Source organism: Pan paniscus, chromosome 9, assembly GCF_029289425.2.
Source record: "Pan paniscus chromosome 9, NHGRI_mPanPan1-v2.0_pri, whole genome shotgun sequence".
Taxonomy (NCBI): Eukaryota; Metazoa; Chordata; class Mammalia; order Primates; family Hominidae; genus Pan; species Pan paniscus.
Genome location: NC_073258.2, coordinates 61,921,010 through 61,927,063, shown reverse-complemented (window position 1 = coordinate 61,927,063; position 6,054 = coordinate 61,921,010).

Below are 6,054 nucleotides of genomic sequence, written 5' to 3'. Positions count from 1 at the left end.
TGGCTCACGGCTGTAATCCCAGCACTTTGGGAGGCCAAGACGGGCGGATCACAAGGACAGGAGATTGAGACCATCCTGGCTAATATGGTGAAACCCTGTCTCTACTAAAAATACAAAAAATTTGCTGGGCGTGTTGGCGGGTGCCTGTAGTCTCGGGAGGCTGAGGCAGGAGAATGATGTGAACCTGGGAGGCGGAGCTTGCAGTAAGCCGAGATCGCGCCACTGCGCTCCAGCCTGGGTGACAGAGCGTGACTCCATCTCAAAAGAAAAAAAAAAAAAAAAGAGAGAATCAGATAGTAAATATTTTGGGCTTTGGGGACCCATATAACTTTGATTGCAAACACGTGACTCTTCCATTGTAGTGCAAAGCAGACATAGGCAATATATACCCAAATGGGTGTGGCTGTGTTCCAATAAAACTTTATTTATGCCTGGGTGCAGTGGCTCATGTCTGTAATCCCAGCACTTTGGCAGGCTGAGGTGGGCAGATTGGTTGAGCTCAGGAGTTTGAGACCAGCCTGGGCAACATGGTGAAACCTCACCCCTACCAAAAAAAATACAAAAAAATAGCCAGGTGTGGTGGCACACACATGTCGCAGCTACTCGTGAGGCTGAGGTGGGAGGATCTCTTGAGCCCTGGAGGTCAAGGCTGCAGTGAGCTGAGACTGCGCCCCTGCACTCCAGCCTGAGTGACAGAGTGAGACCTTGTCTCGAACAAAACAAAACAAAAACTTATTTACAGAAACAGATGGTGAGCCAGGTCTGATCTGTGGGCTGTAATTTGCCAACCCCATTCTTAGAACACTGCCTGGCACATAGTGAACACTCATTAAATTTTAGCTATTGCTTCAACTTGCATGTCTCAGCCTCCAGAACTGTGAGGCATAAATTTCTGTTCTTTATAAATTACCCAGTCTCAGGTGTTCTGTTATAGCAGCACAAAATGGACGTATTTGGAGAGACTATATAGTTTCTGAGGACATTGCTAAATATTGCCTATCCTAGTTGTTTATCCTGATTATTTGCTGTGATTTTGGGCAAAATGTGAAATGGCACTGAGCTAGTCTACATTTCCATAAAATAAAAATAAAGATACTGAAGGCTGCTCACTGTGCCTCAGTTTATTGTGAGGGTCGAAAATGATAAGAAAGTCCTTGGAAATTGGCGAGGTGCTGTGGATGTTTTGGGGTTCACTTTTGGGTGAGGGTTTCAAGATGATGTTGCTAATGATCCTATCTCATCACTCACCTCTCTGGAACTTTCTTTTTTTTTTTTTTTTTGAGATGGAGTCTTGCTCTGTCACCCAGGCTGGAGTGCAATGGCGCAATCTGGGCTCACTGCAACCACCACCTCCCAGGTTCAAGCAATTCTCCTGCCTTAGCCTCCCAAGTAGCTAGGACTGTAGGCGTCACCAACATGCCCAGCTAATTTTTGTATTTTTAGTAGAGACAGGATTTGGCCATGCTGCCCAGGATGGTCTTGAACTCCTGACCTCAGGTGATCCACCCACCTTGGTCTCCCAAAGTGCTGGGATTACAGGTACAAGCCACCACGCTTGGCCCTCTCTGGAACTTTCTAAACCAATTAACAGTGATAGAGCCCCACATTGTTTCTGCACTGGTGCCAGGTTAATAAGAGCTTATCATAAACATTTTTTGAGGACTTGCTCTTTCCTAGGCACTTCAAATAAGTTATTTCTTATCCTCACAATGGTCCTTTGATAATTCCTGAAAGTTTTTTTTACGGCTGTGATAACCTCGGTTCAGGGCAGTGAAAGGACTTGCTCAAGGTGATATATCATGAAATGGCTGAGCTGGGATTCAAGTCCAAGTTTGGCCATCTGCAGAGTCTGCATCTGTGCCCCCTATTGCTGTCTCCAGTGCCAGACACAACTGTTATCTCCCTATTGTTCCAGCCTTTACATTCTGGGTGCCTTCAAGTTTGGCATGGCCACGTGACTTCTTTTGGTTAAACCAATGCAAGTGGAAGTAAACGCATAGCTTCTGGGTGGAGAATTTAGGTGTCAGCACGTGACTCTGCAGGGCTCTTTTTCCCTTTGTCACAGTGACTATCAGTGTTCCAGGCAGAGCCTGCCTTATCCGTCTGGGTCCCTGAGTGAACAGAGCTTCCAGGAGACATAGAACAGAAGGAAGAAATAAACCTTTGTTGTGTTAAGCCACTGAGCTGTTTGTTACAGCAGCATAACTTAAGTTTCTCCTGATTGTTACATTTTCCCAGAATGAATCCATACAGGAGTAAAACACAAAGTCCATGTCCTCAAAGGACTTAGAGTTTAGTAGGAGGAGCAAGAGCAGTTTGCAATTCAGTCCAACAAACAATTGTTAAGTGTTTACTATGAGCACCAAGTTCAGGGACTGGGAATGCAACGACGAATTAAGGCTGGATGTCCTGCTCTCAGAGACTAGCAAGGTAGAGGAGGCTCGGTGGGGGGAGGGAGAAGCGTTCCTGATTGTGGAACTCAGGGATGTCTTCAGGGAGGACGTGGACCCAAAACAAGGGTCCTCTGCCTGCTCCCCTGCTGTCCCCATCTCCCTTGCCCCACGCTCCTTCTCTTTCCTTTTTCTCTCTTCTTCAATCTCTTTCTTCTTCCCCACCTTCTGTGGTTTGAATGTGTCCCCTCCAAAATTCATGTTGAAACTTAATCTCCATCGTGATGGCATTAGGAGGTGGGGCCTTTTGGAAAATGGTTAAGTCATGAGGGCTCTGCCTTATTAGTAGACTCATGCCTTATAAAAGGCAGAGAGGGAACTAGCTTAGGTCTTTTTGCCCTTATGCCTTCCACCATGTGAAGACACAGCATTTGTCCCCCACGGAAGATGCCGCAACAAAGCGCCACCTCGGAAGTAAGTGAGGAATGGGGCTCTCACCAGACACCAAATCTGCTGGCACCTTGATCTTGGACATCTCAGCCTCCAGAGCTGTGAGGCATACATTTCTGATGTTTATAAATTATCCAGTCTTGGGTAATCTGTGATAGCAGCACAAAATGGACATATCTGGGGAGACTCTACAGTTTCTGAGGACATTGCTAAAGATTGCCTTGGCTGGGAGTCCATGAACACTGGACAAGAGAAACACATGGCAGAACAATGAAGAACTTGGGGTGAGGGGGGACCCACCCCGCCCATCGGTCTTTCCCTTCCTCAGATGTAATAATGAACATTTACAGCCCGCATCTCACTCTAAGGGAGAGGCAGGCATGGATTATTAGGTGTGATTTAGAGATAAGAAAACAGAAGTTCAGAGAGGACGAGTATTTTCCTTCCAGTTGCACAGCACCTCAGCGGCAGAACAGGAATGGACCCAGACTCCCATCTCTCAGTAGGAAGAGTGCTGACATTATGGAATTCCAGTACTTTTGGGTTTGAGTCCTGGCTTTGTCAGATGAAGGAACAAATGTTTGAACTTCACTCCTGGGAGTAATAGTTCTGAAATGCTTGTTGTTCACAGATCAGCAAATGAGAAACAAATTGGGACCAAATGAGTCTGCCAGTTTTCTACTTCCCCAAGTAAGTTCATGCAAAAAGTCATCCATGTTTTCACCATCAACTAGAAAAGATATTTTAACACCAAAGAAGTAGAAAGGACATAATTTTAAGATACAGGCTGGGCGCGGTGGCTCACGCCTGTAATCCCAGGACTTTGGGAAGCTGAGGCAGGTGGATCATGAGGTCAGGAGATTGAGACCATCCTGGCCAACATGGTAAAACCCCATCTCTACTAAAAATACAAAAATTAGCTGGGCATGGTGGCGCACGCCTGTAATCCCAGCTACTCGGGAGGCTGAGACAGGAGAATCGCTTGAACCCAGGAGATGGAGGTAAGCCAAGATCGTGCCACTGCTCTTCAGCCTAGGCGATAGAGCAAGACTCCATCTCAAAAAAAAAAAAAAAAAAAAAAAAAGATACAAACACAAAGCCTTAAAATTTAACAATTTTAACTTGGTGAGCCCCTCACCACTCTGCCAAGATCGTGCCAAGATCGTGCCACTGCACTTCAGCCTGGGCGATAGAGCAAGACTCCATCTCAAAAAAAAAAAAAAGATACAAACACAAAACCTTAAAATTTAACAATTTTAACTTGGTGAGCCCCTCACCACTCTGCCCGTATAGTTGTCATTTCACCAGGGACAGGTGAACACTGCATCTGAGACCCACAGTGGTGTGTGGCAGGTTTGTGGACCTTCTGGGGTGGGGAAGGACCAGCCCCATGCGATTCAGCTGGGCTCTTCGTGGGCTTTCAGATCAGACTGGGCCTGCGCAGCCCCAGAAGGGAGCACATGTGTAATTAACAACATCTCTCCTGGGCAAGTGGTGAGAAATTTGAGAAAATGGAGACCTTGTGATCCTCAGGAGAAAACACCTACAAAAATAGGCTCCCTGTCAACAGGCAGGTTAAGTGAAATCATGAGCATGAAAGTGTCACATAGTTCCTGAGATTGCAAATTCCTCTCTCTTCCTAGCCCTCTGCAGCCACCACCAGCACCTCTGAACCCTGGGGCCAGGGACTAACCCATCCGCCACATTCCAGAGGCTACCTGGCCCATGCCCTGGCTCTGTGCCACCCAGAAGGAGGACTCTCTTTTTCTTACTAACCAATCACTTAGCATGCCCAAAACACAAATGCATGCATGTCAGGGACGGACAGGTGGAAGAGGGAAAAGCCACTGTCCCCTGCCTCTAGGAATCTGCAAGATACCCACCAGAGGAAGAGCTGCCTGTAGCAGAGACACATAAAATACCTAGACATCACCAAAATGCATGTCATCACCCAATGAATGAGCAGTGGTAGTAACAGCCCCTCATATGCACAGCCCTTTCACAGTTTATAAAGAGCCGTCACCTGTATGAGACCACAGAACCATCCAGTAGCCCTGTAAGTTAAGTGTTATTCAGCCCATTTTGCAGACCAGTAAACCAAAGACTAGAAATAGCAGTGTGGGAGAATGGGACAGGCTGTGGGCCTTGAAGGCTGATGTATTTATCAGAGATGTTAAAGGGAGGTTTCAGCTGAGATCAGGTACTGAAGTGAGCTGTGCTGTAGACGGCTCAGTGGGACGTGCGGAAAGCAGGTGGCTGAGAACCTGCTAGATGCCTTTCGCACCTCCCCCATGGGGTTGGGAGTGGGGATTGAGAGTGGGTTTTGGGAGAGAACTTATAGAATCATCTGAGCACTGTATATGGGGGAGGGGGATGCGTCCTTCTTTATCTTAAGGCAGAGAGGCTGGCTTTAAGGTGACTCCTGGGAGACATTTCAATGTACAGCCTGCATAGTGGACCTGACAGATTCCTCCTGAGTTGAGGGAGGAATTTTGTGGGGGGGACACAGGAGAGAGATCCCAAGTGTCGGGGGCATCTCCGTAGAACCCATGAAAACACCTGCAGAGAAGTCAGCTTTTCCTCTGCCAGTCTCAGGGAGGTGACACTAGCTTCCAACAGTATCAGACAAGTACGCATTCCTACCCCGTTCCCCTCTTTCCCCATTATTCAGCCTTGGAGAGGGCAGAAGCCACAGTTAGCTGGCTGGCTGGGGAGGAGGAGGGAAATCCAGTGGGAAAAGGGAGAGGAAGCCCACCACACACCCTTTCTCACCTGCCACATGCCCGGGCTGAGAACCGAGGGGCCCCAAATCAAGTCGTGACATAACACAAGATTGAACACTTTAATTACTAGATCACAGGTGTTTGTCTTGTCTGAGTGCAGTCAGAAAAGCCACTGGACTGCCCCAATTTCAGCCTTCTATGGTTGCTGTGAGTTTTAAAAGAGTTAATACCCAACCTTGTGCCTAGCACAGTGCCTGGTACACAGGAGGCATGCCATTGCCATGCCCTTTAGCTTCTATTATTTTAAAAACCTTATGAGGTTGGTACTATTAGTATTCCCATTTTGCAGATGAGGAAACTGAGCTCAAGACATTCAGTGACAGGCTGCCCCAGAGTCCTAGGCTGAGCTGCCCTGAGCAGCCAGGACTTGTCTGGTGAGCATGTTTATCACCTTTATACACGAAGAGCCAAAAGCAGCTTTGTTCATGGGC